Below are 20,146 nucleotides of genomic sequence, written 5' to 3'. Positions count from 1 at the left end.
GCCAGCTCTGAGCAGAGGAAAAAGGGCACGTGGGCTGGGGGATTCTATTCTTATAGGGGCAGAAGCCCCCTTGCTAGTCTTTGGCAGGCTTTTCCTGCACAGGTACAAGGAGTTGGATTTCAAAGCTACTGCGCATGCGTGGTTTCCCATGACTTTCTTGATTGGCTACTGGAGAAGGGAGTCCCACTATGTTATTTCATTATAATGATATTATAATGAATCAGGGGTAGCGCGCAGGCGCATTCTATGATTCAGAGTTATCCCAGAAAACGGGAACAACCCGTCTTAGGGGGTCTTTGTCATGTATAGATGTTTTCTACCTCAGCCCTGCGGGGCCTCTGGAGCTTCCTTCCTGACTACCTCCTGCCTCAACTTCCCCCTGAGAGACATGGTTCTCAAAAATCTTTTTGGGGGTTGTTGAAGGATGAAGATCCGTCTTCCATAGCTGCTTCAGGCTTAGATTGGACAGTAGACCCTGCCTATTGAGAACCACGGAACTCTCGCCCTATTCTATCTAGGGGTTGAAGAGGAGTTCCTGAGGCCACCGCAGATGCTGTATGTTGGTCAGCTTCGACATCATTCTCAGGGATTGGTTGGAAACCTTGGAGCGTCATCAGTGTGACGTGGAACTGCTTAAGTCTAGAAGAAACAAATTTAACAAGTAAATTAAATAAACAAGGTCCTAAAAGTAGTAAAACCAGCAGTGTTATTAAGGGCCCTAAGAAGGGTAATAACCATGTTAAGCCAGGGAACCAGGAGGTTAGGGCTTCCTTAATCCCTTGGCCCTATTGATTATACTTATGTAGCCATTCTGCCTGTTCATAAATTTTCCTTATGTTAGTTTCGGTCATTCCAGAGTTATTTACATAGGTGCAGCAGGTTTTATTGATAACAGCACATACCCCTCCTTGTTCTGCCAGAAGATAGTCAAGGGCAAAGCGGTTATCCATGACTACATTTGCCAATGAGTCTACTGATCCTGAGAGTCCAGCTAGAGTACCAGCAGTATCTTTGGAGATTTCTTCTATAATCTTAGTGAGTTCCCTTAGAGTGGCCTCATGATAGGCGAAGCCTCCCCAGGGGGCTGCAGCGGCTATAGTGGCAGCAGCTCCAGCCACTACTAGACCAAAAGCTCGTTTTTTTCTGCTGAGAGATGGACTCCCAGGACCCATGGTTATATTTATAACAGTAAGGTCTTGGGGTGCCAAGGTCCCTAAGGTACAGTCACCCCCATGTTTAGAGTTGCTGAGATGAGTATAAGCAATAGCTTCTTGAAGTTCTGAATGATCCGTTAGCCAGTTATTGGGAGTCCCACATAGCCAGACGAGCCCCGGGGGTGCTGCAATAACTGTGGCATTAGTGGAGTTATATTTGTTAAGGAGGGCATATGGCAAGGAGGAAAGGCAGTCCTTAAAAGGGCCTAAGTTATTTCCTTGATCTTTCCCCCCTGCAGGAGGTGGTAGAAATTTTGCTAATACTCCTTGAAGAGATTGGTTTAATTTCCAAGTAACACATTTAGAAGTATCGTTTGTATCTGCATTGTGAGTTTTGTCAAAGCAACAATGGGTACTATTAGGAATACAGTTAGAATCATAATTCAGGTAGCATACTATATGTGACCAGTTTAAAGGTTTGAAAATTTCTTCCTCAGAAAGATTCTCTAGAAAGCTGGAACTTGAAAGAGAAGCCAGGGCTTTAAATGGGTCAATGGCCCTTGTATGAGTATTATTATAACATGGGGTGCATCCCATCGTACTGTCGCACTTAAGAGAGGTGCTGGAGTAATTAAATGGCTTTAATTCTAGTGGGGTCATATGGAAACACAAAGGAGGATTTCGCTCCCATCTGACTCTTAAAGAAAAAGAGGAACGCGTGTAATTGGCAGAGGAATTCAAAGCACTGATTAAGGATTCATTAGCTATTGGGTAGGCTTTTATATGAGTATTATATCTGGAAGGAGTTTCCGGGTTAGGATGACATATCCAACATTGGGCCAGGTTTTCTCCTGCTGCTAAGGTTCGAGAAGCATTCACTAGAAAATTTTCATCCCATTCCGTTATACAGGGTACAGGCGAGTAGAGAATGGTTAATAGAAACAACAAAAACATTTTCATTTTAGACAATCCACCCAGATATGATTCCACCCAGAAGGAAGGAAGCAAGCCTTTGTATGAAGCAGAGGACCAGTACGAATAGGAAGTTTTCAAGAAGTGCAACTATCCAGAACACTGGTGATCTTAGTGCACTGTTATTGGTTATTACTTATCTTTTTAGGGCTTCCTCCTTTTGAACAGGAACCTGAGGTCCTCCAGTGGCTCACAGGTATAGTCTGGGCTTTGGGTCTCCAGCTGGTCCTGAGTCAGATTGGGATCCGTGGGGGCTAGTTTTACCCTGGAAATATGAACCCAACTATCGACCCCTAAGAGTTTCACAGCCTACTCAGGGCTACCTGGTAAGGCCCTTTCCATTTAGGGTTGAGTTCGTCTGCTGGTGATCCCTCCTTCCAGGTTTTAAGGAGTACCCAGTCTCCCGGAGATATGGCAGTTTGAAAATTCCCTTTTGGGGCTGGTAAAACTTTATTTCCATATTCCTGTAAAGCTTTCTGCACTTGTCCTAAGTTTATTATATACTTAATTGCTTGATGGGTTTCTGTATCAAATATTAGATCTAGAGTCAAAAAGGGCCGGGCATACAACATTTCAAATGGACTGAGTTTAGTATTGGCCTTAGGGGAGCCCCCTAATTCTCATGAGGGCTATAGGCAGTAACTTAGCCCAGTTTTCAGAAGTCTCTTGACAAAGTTTTGCTAATGTCCTTTTTAAAGGTTGATTTGCCCGTTCTACCTTTCCAGAGGACTGTGGTCTCCAAGCAGAATGAAGATAATATTTTATGCCTAGAGCTTCAGAAACTGCTTGAGTGATTTTAGAAGTGAAGGATGGCCCATTATCACTTTGTAGGGACTGTAGAAGACCAAACCTAGGTATTATTTCCTTTAAGAGAGCCTTTACTACTTCTGTGGCCTTCTCTGTCCTTGTTGGAAAGGCCTCAATCCATCCAGTAAAGGTATCTACCAGGACTAGTAAGTATTTGTATCCTTTACAAGGAGGCATTTTGGTAAAATCAATCTGCCAGTCCTCTCCAGGATAAGTCCCTCTTCACTGAATAGGTTCTATCAGCGGGGGCAGGGATGGCTTTTGCCCAGGGTTGTTATAGGCACAAAGAGTACAAGCCTGGCAAATATTCTTTACGGTAGTAGCTATTCCCCTACCTATGAATAATTTGTTAACCATTGTCATTGTAGCATCCCTCCCAATGTGGAAGGAGTCATGCAAAGCCTTTAAGAACTTCCACTGGGAGGCTTGAGGAAGGAAGAGCCTCTGGCCAATATATATCCAGGGTCCTTCATGGATACCTCCTTGCTCCAAAGCCCAAGATATTTCCTCAGATGTATAGTTGGGCTTGATATCTGAGACATTTACAGGGGGGAATAAAGCCATTTGCTATCAGTCTCTAGCGCTGCTTTCTTTGCTTCTTGGTCTGCTCTCCTATTTCCCTGAGAGATATGAGACATATCCTTTTGGTGGCCTTTGCAATGCATAACTGCCACTTGCTTAGGGAGCCTAACTGCTTCCAATAAATTTAAGATTTCTGGTCCATGTTTAATAGGGGAATTCTTAGCGGTGAGGAGCCCTCTTTCTTTCCAGATGGCAGCATGAGCATGCAGAACAAGGAAGGCATATTTGGAGTCTGTATATATATTGACCCTTCTTCCTTGCCCTAGGATGAGAGCTCAGGTAAGGGCTATAATTTCAGCCTTTTGGGCCGAGGTTGAGGGTGGAAGGGGTTGTGCCTCAATGGTGTTATATAAACTAACTACTGCATATCCTGCTTTTTGCTGCCCATTCTGTACAAAGCTGCTCCCATCAGTGAACCACTCATCATCAGGGTTTTCTAAGGGCTGGTCTAATAAGTCAGTCCTGCTCGATTGAGTAAGACTAATAACGTCTGAGCAGGAATGGATCAAATCTGGGGATGATTCTGTAGGCATTAAGGAGGCTGGATTTAGGGTGTTACAGGTCTTTATAGTTACTTCAGGATTGTCCAGAAGAACGGCCTGATATTTGGTCAGTCTATTTCCCGTTAGCCAGAGGTGCCCTTTCATTTCTAACACCCCCTGTACGTGATGTGGAGTTAAGACTTCTAACTTCTGCCCGAGAGTTAGTTTACTAGCTTCCTCGGTTAGCATGGCTGTGGCTGCAACTGCTCTTAGACATGGAGGCCACCCAGCTGCTACAGTGTCCAGTTTTTTTGAGAAATATGCAACTGGTTGAGGTTCATTCCCTAGTCATTGGACTAAGACCCCTAAAGCTATTCCTTGCTTCTCTGCTATGTATAGAGAGAAAGGCTTGTTTAAGTTGGGGATGCCTAAGGCTGGGGCTTCGACTAGAGCCTGCTTGATTTTATTAAAAGCCTGATCACATTCTTTTTTCCCATATAATGGGTTCAGTGTCTGGCCCCTTAGTAGCTTCATACAGAGGTTTGGCGATTAGCCCAAAGTTGGGGATCCAAATCCTACAGAATCCTGCCATTCCTAAAAAGGAGCGAAGCTGCTGTTTAGTAGCAGGTGGAGTTAATTCAGTAATCGCTTTAATTCTCTCCTGTGATAATTGCCTACATCCAGGAGTCAAAATATACCCTAAGTAATTTACTTTTTGTTTGGTAATCTGAGCCTTTTTCTTTGATACCTGATATCCTCTTTCAGCTAGGAAATTCAGAGTCTGGATGGTATTTTGATCAGAAGCCTCCTTGGAGGGGCTGCAGATTAGTACGTCATCTACATATTGTAAAATGGCCCCTCCTTGTAGCTGTAAATCTCTAAGATCCTTTTGTAATACCCTAGCAAAGAGATGGGGACTGTCCCTAAACCCTTGTGGCAATACAGTCCAAGTATATTGCTAATGTATCATCGTCTTTGGATCAGTCCACTCAAAAGCAAATAAATACTGAGAGTCAGGATGCAAAGGGATGCAGAAGAAGGCATCTTTTAGATCTAATATTGAATACCACTGAGCATCCTCTGGTATCTGCGAGAGCAAGGTGTAAGGGTTAGCTACTATTGGATGTAAAGGGACTACTGCTTCATTGATTAACCTTAGGTTCTGGACTAGCCTGTATTCTCCTGTAGGTTTCATCACTGGTAAGATGGGAGTGTTGCAAGGAGACTGACAAGGGACTATGAGCCCATGTTGTATAAATTTAGTTATGATGGGCTGTAACCCCTCCAAAGCTTCTTGTTTAATAGGATACTGCTTCCTGTGAGGGTAATCTGACCTGGGTTTTAACTGGATTTTAACTGGTAATGCAGTCTTTGCTCTTCCAGGAATCCCTGACTCCCAAACTAGTGGGTTTACTGCATCCAGAACTGAACTTGGGATTTCTTCCTGATTTCGAACACTACTGATTATCATCACCTTACTTAACTCAAATGGCACTTCAGGGAACAACAAGATGGTTCTCATCCGAGCTAAAAGGTCCCGGCCTAACAGAGGAATAGGGCACTGAGGAACAATTAAAAAGGAGTGTTTGAATATTTGACTCTCAAATTGGCAAGTGATAGGGAATGTATAGAAATATGCCTTAGGATTTCCTTCGACCCCCATTACCTTAACTGATTTGGAGAAAAGAGGTCCAGAGTAAGAGTTAAGGACAGAGTAAGTGGCCCCTGTATCAACAAGAAAGTCGATTTTCTTACCTGCCACATCTAGAGTTACCCAGGGCTCCTCGGTAGAGATGGGAATATGAGTATTCCCTGGGGCCAACCTGTTCCCTGGGCACCTTCAGTCCTCAAGAGTAGCCATGGCCTTGGGAGATGACCCCTTTCCACTATGGGAACGGGGGCAGTCTACCTTCCAGTGCCAGGGATCAGAACTGAAGTTCTTGTATAGAGGACAGGGCCTCGGAGGTGGCTGAGTGCAGTTCTTTGACCAGTGTCCAAGGCGCTTGAACTTATATCAGGTCTGATCCTTTTGCCCCTGATTCTTTTGAGGCCTCTCTGAGCTCCCCTGATGGGGCTGGTTTCCACCAATGGCACTACTAAAGGCTAGTGCAAGGAGCTCTGCTTGCCTCTCCCTTTCCTTCTTTCCCTCTTTTCTTTCCTCCAAATCCCTATTGTTAAAGACTGAAAAGGCTGTATCCATGAGCTGATCTAAGGGGGTCTGCGGGCCCATTTGTAATTTCTGAAGCTTCCTGCGAATATCAGGGGCAGATTGAACTATAAAATGCTGTCCTATCAAGATTCGACCCTCCGGGGATGAAGGGTCCAAATTCGTATATTTTTGGAAGGCTTCTACTAGTCTGTTTCTGAAGAGAGCTGGGTTCTCTTCCTTGTCCTGAAAGATTTCCCTAACCTTTTCATAATTCACAGGTTTCTTGATGCAGTTTCTCATTCCTGCCAGTAAGCACTCTATCATTGCATCCCTACTCTGGATCCCTGCCTGAGTATTATATCCCCAGTCAGGTTCCTGGTCCGGGACAGCTTGGGCAGCTGGCTGGTTAGTGCCAGGGTTCTGGGTATGCAGCTGATCTGCATACTTACGGGCCTCCTCCCAGATCCGCTGTTTCTCATCTGGGGAACAGCAGGTGGTCAGAATTATGTACAAATCCCTCCACGACATACTAAATGCTAGAGTAAGAGTCTGGAAATTACTAGTGAAATGTGAAGGGTCCTCTGAAAAACTCCCTAGCCTGTCTTTACATTGTTGTAAATCAGTTATAGAGAATGACACTTGTACCCTTATAGCACCTTCAGGCCCTGCTACCTCCCTCAAGGGTAGGAGTGCAGGAGTGGTAGGGAGATAAGAAGCACCACTTCTAGTATGTCCTGCAGGGCTGGGTTTTTCCTCAGCTGGTGGCTTTAGGTTATCCATAGCATAAGGTGGAGAGGTCACTCCCTCTAAGGTAGGGGCAGAGACTTCAGAACTCTGGGGTTCTCTTAATCTCCCTTGAGAGACAGGCGGGGAGCTAAGGAGGATATCTTCTAATTGATCAACACTTGGGCCTGTAGGTTTTGTCAGGGTGGGGCTGGAGCAAAACGAGGGATCTCGGTACAGAGCCATAAACGCCTGCATGTAAGGAACTTCAGACCATTTGCCTTCCCTCCAGCAGAATAGATCTAGCTGTAGGATAGTATTATAATTTGTGCTCCCATTCTCAGGCCATGTCTCTCCACCCCCTAATTTATACTGGGGCCAAACAGTGTTACAAAAGAAAACTAATCTCTTCTTTTTTAAATTTTTTGGGTCAAATTTATCCCAGTTGCTAAGAATGCAACCCAATGGTGATTTGGAAGGGATGGAAGATGTAGTTCCCATCTCGACTGCGGTGATCCTAAAAGATAAGGAAAAGAAACACAAAGATACTGCTTTGCAGACTAGAGGCGTCTCTCTCTTTGCTGCCCTTAGGAGATTCCTAGTGGGCCATGGGCGTCCCCTGGGATCCCACCGAACTACCAGATGTCTCTGGCGAAAGAAATCCTAGTGAGTGTCGGCCGACAGAAATCTAAAAGACTTGAGAGAATCACCACAGTCTACTTTTTGTCTCTAACTATTGGGAAGGAACCAGTCCTGCATTCTTGAGCAATTGCCTATAATCCTGAAAATCCCAGACTCTACCCTTGTGGCCCTAGTACATTTCCATTTCTGTATTCTTCATCTACAGGGACCCTCATTTTCCTGTAAGCTTTAAGATCTGGGGCAAAGGAAGTGTCTTACTAGAAAAAAATAATTTCTGGCCCTGTAAACCATTAAGAGGAGCACCAAGATGATCTTATTATAAAATGACTCTTTTCCAAATCACAAAGAAGACCCTTAAATATTCTATGTGATTTTCCAGAGCTTTAAGAAATTGCACCTGCCTCTGAAATCTCCCAGAAGGGACCTCAAGAGATGTCTAAAACACCACCTTTCATACTGGAGGCGGATCTCTTAGAGGGACAATGAACTGAGAGGGGGAAATTAAAATATCCTTATAAGGAACAAGTAAATCACCTTAGAATTCCAAATTCAATTGATTAGGTAAGAGTGGCTCTATGCAGCCATTCTAGTAACCAGCGACCAGCAGGCACCTGTTGTGCAGTTCTGAGCTATGTTGCTGCTTACAATGATAGTATACACGTGGCAAAGATGGGAGTGGCTCATTCCTGCAACTGTACTTAGCGCTAGCCTATCAATGACCCCAAGGTAGATATCTTAGTACAAAGACAGCAGGAACCCTTCATACATAAAAGGCAAGTGGGGTGTGAGTGAAGGTATAAAGACCAGAAGTCAGTTGGGGAGGAAAAGCATAAAAGACTGTCCGTGGGCCTGATGAGGAGACTGCAAAAGGAAGTCATAGCGCAGGTGAGGTGGTGACTGATATCCCGCATGGAAGGTACGACTATGCCTACTGGGGGAGTGGCCTCGGGGTGGGGCAGTGTTTTGTGCTTTCCACAGTGTGCCTGACCATTGTGCGGACATTTTCTTGTACCTGGTGGGGACTAAGGCTAACCCCGTTCCACATCCAAGTTATCCTATCACAGGAGTCTTTAAGCGGCGGGCGCCCTCGTGGCTTTTAACTGCCCGACCTGTGCCCACAAATTAGCGGCCAACCTTCCATCACGGAACATCAGAGTCACCGAAACAGAATAGGTGATAATGGAAAAGGGCATCCCGGGTGTCAGAGCAGCAAAGGGGGCTTACCACTCCAGTGTCTTCTCCTAAGCTGGCTCGCCAAAAACTGTCACAGGTGTGCACAGGTGTGCACAGGTAACCAGGTTCTTAGTGATCGAGGACAAAGAATTGAACCGAACACACAAAGTTTATAGCATAAAGAAAGAGGGGAGGTTTATTAAGTGATAGTACACGCCACAGGACACGGGAGTGGGCCAGCTCTGAGCAGAGGAAAAAGGGCACGTGGGCTGGGGGATTCTATTCTTATAGGGGCAGAAGCCCCCTTGCTAGTCTTTGGCAGGCTTTTCCTGCACAGGTACAAGGAGTTGGATTTCAAAGCTACTGCGCATGCGTGGTTTCCCATGACTTTCTTGATTGGCTACTGGAGAAGGGAGTCCCACTATGTTATTTCATTATAATGATATTATAATGAATCAGGGGTAGCGCGCAGGCGCATTCTATGATTCAGAGTTATCCCAGAAAACGGGAACAACCCGTCTTAGGGGGTCTTTGTCATGTATAGATGTTTTCTACCTCAGCCCTGCGGGGCCTCTGGAGCTTCCTTCCTGACTACCTCCTGCCTCAGAGATAGGGCTCTTAAGGCACTTTGCATAACAATGGCAGGTTAAAAGTTGTGCTGCAACCCTGGGCAAAGGTGTACTTGACTTTGAGAACATTCAGGGACTCATGACAAAGCAGGGAAAGGGGGGAGGCAGGAGCCGGATGCCCCTGTGTCACTGAGAACTCTCACATTGATTAAATATGGCAGCCAAAAAAGTCACAGAGGAAGTTCTGGGCAGAGCATTTAAAATAAGGGTGTGCTGAAAGAGAAGGAAGAAGTAGTCACGTGGTCTGAAAAAGTGTAGAGAACGGGGCCCCAGTCTGCCATTAGGTCTGCTATGTAAGGAAATGCCACGTGAGTTGGAGTAGGAGATATCATGTGGTTTGGAGTAAGAGCTGGAGTAAGAAAGAGGAGACCCACAGGAAAAACTGCCTGGAGAAGACAGTGGCAGAGCTGATGGAGCTGTGTGGGGACCTGCCTAAGCAAGCATGGGTTCATGGGAGATGCCCAGGGCTGACCTCAACTGTGACCAGGAATTTTGAGCCACAGACTTCTGCTTTTCTGAAAGATGGTACCTCTGACTGGCATATTCTGAAACTGGCCTTTACCAAGGGGTAAATACCCAAGAGGTTTTGGGTTATTTTAAAGGGAGTGGGACTTAATGGCAGAAATCTGCCATTATTATAAATCTGTGTAACCTTTAAATAAACATCCCCTTTCCTTTCTCACCAAATTCTTGCATTCGGAGTCATGCTTCTCAGTGGTGGACAATCAAACCCACAGCTGTTCCAGAACAGCACTGGTGGGGTTCTGTAACAAAATCATAAAGAGGAGACTCCATTAAGAGCTGTTGGCAGCCTGATCAGCATAGCTTTCCGTTGGTTGAGCATTGTCCCACAAAGCAAAATGTCACCAGTTCAATTCCCAGTTAGATTCCCAGTCAGTGCTCATGCCTATTAAATGAGCTAGGTTCCTGGTTGCTGCACCTGCAAGAGGCAACCAGTCAATGTTTCTCTCACACATCAACCTTTCTCTCTCTTTCTCCCTTCCCCCATGCCCCCACCACTTTCTCTCACCCTTCCCATCTCTCTAAAAATAAATAAGTAAAATCTTTAAAAAAAAAAACCAAACAAACCCCAAAGAGCTGTTGGTGGGCAACAGCTGAGAGCAGCTGAGAGCAGAGGGCTTCAGTCTTGGAGGAGCCTCTGGGTGATATACCTACTGCATGGCTGTACAAAAGTCCGAAACCAGCAGGCCAAGATGGGGTATGTGGAAAGCGTGAAGATCAAAAACTGGGGTATCTTAAAGACTCTCTCAGGTGAGAGATGCATAATCTTCACATACTAATATTGCTAAAATTATATTGCATTTTGCAATTCATGTCAAGATAGACTTGCCAACCATTTCTCACAATGCCTGCCCCAAAGCTGTTACTAAATTAATAGTGGGTTTTGGAATAGATGATCTTAGAATTGAGGAAGTAATTTGTTAATTGACTGGGTGATAATTAGTAACCTGGAGGTAAAAGGGTTTTCTAGTCTGCATATTGCTCCAGGAGAGGGACTCCCCGCTCCATTCACAGCAGGGAGGTAAGTGGTCCCATCTCCTTTTTGTGCTTCTGAGCTTCTTTTCAATGTTTTTGTTTGTTTGTTTACTTGTTTTTACTCTAAACTTCTAAAGACAATCAGACAAATAAACAAGTGAAAACAAATTGTGGTATCTGTTCTGTGTGCCTAAAGGGCCTCTTGAATTAATGTTACCTTAATAAAGAAATTGCTTTAGATTTTTTTCAAAGTGCTCCAGAAATCTCTCTAGAAAGTTGAATTTCATTGCTGGAAAAGACTAATGTTCTTTGTTAATAGAAATTAAAGTCTACAAAAATTTAAAAGTAATTTTTATTTTATCAAGGCAGTACATGCACATATTCCCACCTGCCCTCACACAAGCATAGATAGCCTTTCCCATTATCAACATCCCCCACTGTAAATGTGGTACATTTATTTCAATTGATGAACCTACATAAATACTTATTTGGGGTTTGGACTTGCTTTCCCTACCCACCACACTTCTTCCAGCAATGCCATTTATAGATTTAGTGAATACTTTATGCATCTTTGAGTTTTTGACAAAGAAGTTCATTCCATAAAGAAGTAAGGCAATAGAAAAATGAAAATGGGTTTCACTTACTATATACTCAGAAGCATCTGACTTCATAACAAAGTTCAGGCAGACCTCAGAGATATTGAGTGTTTGGTTCCAGTCTGTTGGAATAAAGCAAATATCACAATAAAGCAATTCAGACCATTTTTTTGGTTTTCCAGTGAATTAAAAGTTATATTTTCACTACATGGCAGTTTGGGTAGTGTGGAATAGCACTATGTCTAAAAAAAAACAATGAAATATCTTAACTAAAAACTACTTTATTGCTAAAAAATGCTAACCATCATCTGAGCCTCTTTTTTGCTGGTAGAGGTTCTTATCTTCAACTTGCAGAAAACTCAATATCCACAAAGCACAATAAAGCAAAGTACAATAAAACTAGTTATGCCTGTAGCCTATAGACAGTCAGGTGTTTTGCCAATAATACCTTGTGAGGTTGGCATGTTGTCTTAATGGATATAGTATGTGCTTAGAATCAGTGACCAGTGGTGTGGTTTCTTCTATTGCCACAATTAATGAGTTGAAGAATTAATGAAGTCGAAGGGCATGACACCCTTTCATTATTACATCTAATCATTCACTTACAAAATATTCCCTTATTGGCACTTGCAAAATTTTTGTTTATTGTTTCTGTGATTCTGGGCTCTATGGATCCAGAGATCTTAGTATTCAAGAGGGGATTGTTTCCATTGGGTACACAGTAACTGATATATACTTAAATTAAAAATTGACAATTAAAATGGGAAATAGACGCACTCATGATCATAGGAGCAAATTTAAAAATATTTCTCTCAGTAGCTGAAAGAAAAGATCATGATATAGATGATTTATGTGTGATTAACAAGCTCATCCTAAATTATGTATAGAACATGTCCCCAACTGCATTGTACAGTCTTATAAAGCAAACAAGGAACATACAAAAATTCATAATCTAGGGGCCATAAAAGCAAGTCTCAGTCAATTTTACAGAAAAGTGTTCTCTGACTACATTGAAATTGTTATAAATCAATTATTAGAAGTTAACTCAATAATTAAAAGAAAACATTTCCACTTGGTTAGAAGTGATGAAAGACACTCCTAAATACACTAGTGGTCAAATAAGATGTCACAATGTGAATGAGAAAACATTTAAACTGAAACAAAATGAAACAGTACACATTAAAACGTATGAAACAGAAAACAAAATAGAAGGCTAAAAATCAATAACTGAAGTATACATCTCTAAAATTAGAAAAACACAGCAAAATAAACACAAGGAAGATTACAATAAGAAAGCAATATATGTAGGAGCAGAAGTTAGTGAAATACAGGCCTGGCTGACAGCTCAGTTGCTTAGAGTATTGTCCTGACATGCCAAGATTGCAGGTTTAATCCCTGGTCAGGGCACATACAAGAAGCAACCAATGAATGCATGAACAAGTGGAACAACAAATCAATGTTTCTCTCTCTCTGTCCTTTCCTCTCTCTCTCATTACGAATAGACACATACATTTTCTTTAAAAAGTTCATGAAATACAAAACAAACATAAGTGGCAATAAGGTCAAAGGTTGTTTCTTTAAAGAAATTAGTAATTGACTAATCTATGGCATGACTAACCAAGAAAGAAAGAGAGAAGTCACAAATAACCAAAATCAGAAGTTTTATGAAAATAGAAGCATTAAAAATGTTATGAGCAAGTTTATGCTATGCTAATACATTTGAAAATTAGACAAAATGGAATGTTTTCTAAAAACAAATGAGACTACCAATTTTAACATAAGAAGTAGAAAAACTACCTGGTTCTAGAAAAATAAAAAAACAGTGTTGTTCAATGGAAATATAACATGAGCCAAAAATGTGAGCTATGTGTATAATTTTAAATTTTCTATTAGTTACATTTAAAAAAGTTAAAAAGGTGTGGTTAATTTTAATAATGTATTTTATTTAACCTAATATGTTCAAAATATATTTCAAACTATAAGTAATATAACAGTTATAAACAAATATTCTTCATTGTTTTTTGTACTAAGTCTTTGGTGTGTATTTTATATTTAAAGCACATCTCAATTTGAACTAGCCACTTTTTAGGAGCTCAATAAAAACATGGAGTTAGTGGCTACTGCAAAGGATAGTGCAGATTTTGACCAAAGATGGAGAAGCTGTCCTACCAGATATCAGGATTTTATTTTTATTATTTAAAAAAAGATTTTATTTATTTACTTTTTTAAAAGATTTTTATTTATTTACTTTAAAGAGAGGGGTAAGGATGGAGAAAGAGAGGGAGGGAAACATCAGTGTGTGAGAGATACATTACTCAGTTGTCTCTTACACTTCCCCAACTGGGAATCGAACAGGAGACCTTTCAATTTGCAGGTCCGCACTCAATTTACTGAACCACATCAACCAGGACAAGATTTTATTTTATTATTATTTTTTTAATGTAGTATTTAAGACAGTGTACATTTTGTGCAGAGCTAGACAAATACACCAATGGCAGTCTCATTAATAATCATCAAATGCAAATTAACACCACTCTGGATAACACTACATACACAACAGATTTCCAGAAATGGAAACTTCTGATAATACTAAATGTTGGTAAGATTGAGGAGCAATGGTTTATTTATTTGATTGGGAACCAGTTATTTGTATGACCAATTTATTATTTAAAAGAAAAACCAACTGTTTATTATTATAGAAGGAACACTGAAGAAAATTAGAAAATTTAGGCAAGCAAAAACAAATCAGAACAAACCAAAATCATATTTATGATATCCAGACATCACCACTGTGGCACTCCTGTGTGTGTGCATTTGTGTGTGTGTGTGTGTGTGTATGTTTTGGAAGGAGGAGAGATAGGCATGCTTTTCAGAGATATAGAGTAAATAGTCAGCTGTGGAGAAAATATTAAAATAGTCAAGAAGGCTAAAAGAAAGTCTGGCCAAGAGGGAGGTGTATGTGGAAACTCTTTGCTTCCTCACACAACCAAAAGGAGGATAACAACCAATCTAAAATCAATAAACAACTAGAAGTGCCAGAAAATCAAACTGCATGGAACTCAGACAACCAAGGAATTAAAGAAACAGTCAAACAGAACAACCAGACCAGTAAGAACCCAAGGCAAGGCAGTGGAGCACTTGGGCAGGACTAGGTCAATGGGAAAATGAGACTCAGAGCTGACTGTGGACTATGGTGGTCGCTGTGGTGGGAGAACCTCCCAGTCTCACACAAGAGTTCATTGGAAAGTGAACTGGAGCTGAGCAGGCAAGCTGCATTGTTCCCTCCCTGGTCCCTCCCCACAGATAGTGCCACATCGCATCAAGGAGGGTTGCCCTGCCCAGGTAAATACCTAAGGCCCAAACCCTTACAACTTAACAGGTGTGCTGAAACAAAGAGTTGTGACCCAAATGAAAGAACAGAGCAAAACTCCAGAAAGAGAGCTAAGAGATGAGATAGTCAACCTACATGATGGAGAATTTAAAGCCCTGGTAATCAAAATGCTCACAGATCTGACTGAGCTTGGTTGAAAAATGAAAGATCAAATGAAAGATACTTAAAATGAGATAAAGCAAAATATTCAGGGAACCAACAGTGACAGGAAGGAAACCATAACTCAAAGCAATAATTTGGAACAAATGGAAGAAATAAACATCCAACTGGAACAGAATGAAGAAACAAGAATTCAAAAAACTGAGGACAGGCTTAAGAACCTCTGGGACAACTTTAAGTGTTCCAACATCTGAATTATAGGGGTGCCAGAAGAAGAAGATGAAGAGCAAGAAATTGAAAACTTGTTTGAACAAATAATGAAAGAGAACTTCCCCAATCTGGCAAAGGAAATAGATTTCCAGGAAGTCCAGGAAGCTCAGAGAGTCTCAAAGAAGTTGGACCCAAGGAAGCACACACCAAGGCATATGATAATTACATTACCCAAGACTCAAGATAAGGAGAGAATCTTAAAAGCAGCAAAAGAAAAGGAGACAGTTACCTACAAAGAAGTTCTCATTAGACTCTCAGCTGATTTCTCCCAAGAAACCTTGCAGGCAAGAAGGGGCTGGAAAGAAGTATTTCAAGTCATGAAAGGCAAGGACCTACATCCAAGATGACTCTATCCAGCAAAGCCATCATTTAGAATGGAAGGGCAGATAAAGTGCTTTCCAGATAAGGTCAAGTTAAAGGAGTTCATCATCACCAAGCCTTTATTATATGAAATGTTAAAGGAACTTATCAAAGAAAACGAAGATAAAAAATATGAATGGTAAAATGACAACAAACTCACAACTATCAACAAATGAACCTAAAAGAAAAGAAAAACAACAAAAACTAAGCAAACAACCAGAACAGGAACAGAATCAGAGAAATGGACATCACATGGAGGGACTTCAGTGGGGAGAGGGAGGGAGGAATAGGGAGGAAAAGGTACAGGGAATAAGAAGCATAATTGGTAGTCATAAAATAGACAGGGAGAGATAAAAATGGTATAGGAAGCAGAGGACTCAAATAATTTATATGTACAACCCATGGATGTGAACTAAGGGAGGGGGGAATGCTGGAAGGTTGGGGGGTGTGGGGCTGAGGGGGGTAAACAGGGAAAAACTGGGAAAACTGTAATAGCGTAATCAATAAAATATACATAAAAAGGCTAAAAGGCCTCAAATTAAACCCTTAAATCTATCAAGGAAGGTTATATGAAGTAGAATATGAGATCAATAGGAATCTAGAAGCTGAAAGATCAGAATTTTTAAGACTGCTATATAATGCTTATTGACTTCTCTAAAAAGAATAATAGTTTGCTAGTTCTGGGCTAGTTTTGTAATTTTTCTTATTTTTAAAGTAATATTTAAAAAGACTAAAAGTGTAAAGAATATAAAAATGATTTCAACTGCCATAATTATATAATTTTGTCATTTTTTTTCAGTTTTGTTTGTGTTTAAAATATATTTTGATCATGTACGTGATTTTGAAAAGTGCTACACATGCACAGAAAAAAATTGAAAATATAAAAAAGTGTAAAAAAAATCCATAATCTCAAAAGCCAGTGGAGCCCTTCCAGCTTTAATCATCTTGCTTCTCTATAAGCTTTTTATACAATCCAAGCAAAGCAGCTTTGTAGCTGTATATTCAAGACGAAGGGTAGAGAGGCATTTCTCCACTTCAGTGAAGCTAAAAAATCAAGTCAATGATGGAAGCTGGAGCCGCATAATAAGGGTCTGCAGTGGCATGTATAATTAAGGGGGTATGTTGGTAAATGTATCATGAGCAAAGATCTAAGGAGGCAAACATGACAGATTGTTTCAAAGCAGGCTGCTTACCAAGAGTAGCCTATATCATGTTGTGCAAGAGAATCTCTGCATAGAAAATTGCATTGTTCAGGAGCCAAAGGATGTATTTACACATATACATACATTTAAACATCCTTAGTACTTCAAAGCACCAGCTATAGCAGAGGGGCCTAAAATGAGCAGCACTGGAAGTAGCAGCTCTAAAGAAACATTGCTGTTTCAGTGACAAAATCAAATAGAGAAGAAGTTGTGCCTTTGAAGATGTTGCCATAGACAAGAAGGAAAGAAGAAGGGAAAGTGAAGATCATGCAAAAACAAAAGAGGAAAAGGATATTCTGGTGACATGATGGTTCACAAGGACTGATAGCATCTCTTTCCAGGCCTGTGTCCAGTGACTTTTCTTTGGCAGTTTGACATTCACCGTGAAGGGAATATATACACCACAAAGAATGACAAATGCTACTGATTAGGCTACTTGTATTTCCTGGAGATCTAGTTGTTAAACATTTATCAGCCCACCGTTGCCCCAGTCAATCCCCTTGGACTCCCACTGCCACCACCACAACTATCAATAACATCACTCATTAGAGAAAGTGCTCATTCATAAATTGGCATAAGAAAGCACTTTTTCCCTAGGAACCTTGACCACAAAATGCCTAGAAATTGGAAAAAAGCTGTTTTCCTACTAAACAATTGTAAAAAGAAAGCAGAAAATGTTAAAATAACATTTGAGTGGATAAAAACTCTTCCCCCCAAAAACCATTCACAAAGCAGAAGAAAACACAACCCTCCTGACTGAATTCAGTAAATATATGGAATTGTATTTTTTAATTCTAGAATTATAAATATAAAAATCTAAGAATAGAAATGGATTCAAAATAGGAAGAAATGCAACATGAATTGATTGAACTCAAGAAAGATATTGAAGAAAAACACACAATTATCCCAGAAATTAAGAATAAATTACAAGTTTCCAATGGAGAATAGATTTCAATGAAATTTTAATAAGGAACACTGAGGAAAAGCAAACATGATATCTTGTTAAAATGAGATAAAGATGTTAGAAAGGTCCAGGAGAAATTGGTTGAAATGGGAGGCAGACAGAAGTGGTCTAACACACTAACAGTCGTGGTCCCTGAAGAAGCAAACAAAATATTGGAGCAGAATGAGTATTTAAATTTCTAATCCAAGGTAACTTTCCAAAAATTAAAGAAAATTTCAGCCTACATATAGAACAGTCCTGTGTAACTTTGAAAATTGACAAAAGACAATCATTTCCAAGGCAATGCCTAGTAAAACTATTAGACTATAAGACAAGACAAAGGAAAGAAATCCTCAGAGTCTCCTGGCAAAAATGATCCAGTTACAGGTAAGGAAATCAAGTGTGGCATCAAGCTTCTCCCAAGCTTCGACATTAGAATAAGTTAGAGGTGAAGCAGCATTTTCATGACACTCAAGGAAAGAAAATGCTAGTCAAGAATTGTATATCCACCTGAGCTGTCCAAACCATGGAATACTATGTATATGCCCTTCCTGAAGGGCATATGATAGACTATACTAGAAAGTGAACTTCACCCAACTTAGTGATAACAGAGGAAACTTTGGCAAAATAACCAATGGTGAACACTTAATATAATGCACTGTAGTGCTAGGAGTAAAACAAGGGAGGAGACATGCATAGAAAGCATATAAAGACTGTATGTTTTGACAAAGTAGAAAGAATACAAATAAAAGATGGGAAGAGACAGGACAAAGATGGGAAACCAGAATAAGATCATTGCCTGTTTAGTAAGTAGGAGTCAGAAGATACCATTGATGAGTCAGATGGTAAGAGCTTAAGTAAGAAAAAGGGAATTTGGAAAAGTAGAAAATACAGGGTGGGGCAAAAGGAGATTTACAGTTTTTTGTATGGAAAATAATATAATAATTAATAAATAATGGTACAAAAATAAACTCTCACATACTCAAAACTATAAACTTATTTTTGTTCTACCCTATATATAAATATGAAGGTAATAACTAAAATAAAAAATTCTTAAATACCAAAAAAACTTTAAAATTAATATAGATGACATATTAAATAGAGAAAAAAGCATAGTAAGTACATTATAATTATAACATAAAGTACTATGACAGATTTGGGACCAAACGTATGTTATATTGTTAAATATGAATAGATTAACTCTCCTACTTATGGAAAAAACTTCAAATTGTCTCATATAGCAAAATCCAACTCTAAGCTGTAATCAAAAGACACACATAAAATACAGTGATTCAAAAAGAGAAAAATAAAGAGAGGGACATGGATTTACCAGGCTAATTGAAAAAATAAGAATTTGGGGATTGTTATTGTAATATAAGACAAAGTAGAACTTAAGCCAAAAAAGTATCAAACAAGATACGATGCTTAGTAAAGTTAATTCATAACTCACAAAGCACTGGAACCTGTACTAGAGGGGGAAACGCGACAGCGAAAATTATTGGGATACTTGTCAAGACTGAAAAATGGTCTGGAGTTCAGATAAAATGGTAATAGCTAAGTCAAGTTGCCTGAATAAGAGAATGGCTTTGTTCTTAGGAAACATATGTAGAATTATTAAGAAGTAACTGTAACATGACATATGTAAATTATTCATAACTGGCTAAAAAAAGTAGCGAATCTGGGTAAAGGGTAAATGAGAGATATTTGTATTATTCTTGCAACTTCTCATTATTTGAATTTTTTTCTTTGGAAAGGTAAACTATATGCATTTGTTAAAAGTCATCAAAAGGCGGACTTTAAATTTGTGCATTTCACCTTATGTAAATTTTACCTAAAACACTCCACAAACCCTATACAAATATTAAACACTAGTTAATAGATGCCTGCTGAAGTGTTTAAGGATGGAGTATACTGATGCTGGCAACTTCAAAACGCTTAAAAAAAATAAGATGACTTGATGACAGGTAAGAAGGATAGGTAAATGGGTACACATGTGATAAAAGCAAATATAGCAAAGTAGCAATTATAAAATGTAGGTTGTGGGTAAGTGTAGGATGAGTGTTAATTGCATGATTCAACTTTTTATGTATGTTTGAAATTTTTTCATAATAAAATGGGATAAAAAAAGGTAAATCAGTAGTTTGATGCTGTGTAGATTTCTAAATAACTGGAGGGCTGACTAGATTGTCCACTTCCAGCACTTTGTCTTTTTACTTGGCCTCCAGTAGGCTCTAATACCGGGTCTAGCCATGGAAAGTCCTGGAAAAAATGGGAACCTGGGTCTCACCTGGGTCCTCAGTGCTCCACAGATGGGCAACTTTGTCCACTTACAAAACAAATGGTCCCACAAATCTAGTTCCATGTTCCCTTTTGTCTAACTTGTAATAAATTAGGCCAAAGCTCTTCATACTTTGAGTTTGCTTCCTTTAACACACACACACTCACCTGTCTTTACTGGGTGAGGCAAAGCCATGG

The sequence above is a fragment of the Phyllostomus hastatus genome, unplaced genomic scaffold, assembly GCF_019186645.2.
Source record: "Phyllostomus hastatus isolate PE091 unplaced genomic scaffold, TTU_PhHast_1.1 phas_contig_312, whole genome shotgun sequence".
Taxonomy (NCBI): domain Eukaryota; kingdom Metazoa; phylum Chordata; class Mammalia; order Chiroptera; family Phyllostomidae; genus Phyllostomus; species Phyllostomus hastatus.
The sequence above is the reverse complement of the archived record's forward strand: the minus strand, read 5'-3'. Positions refer to the sequence as shown.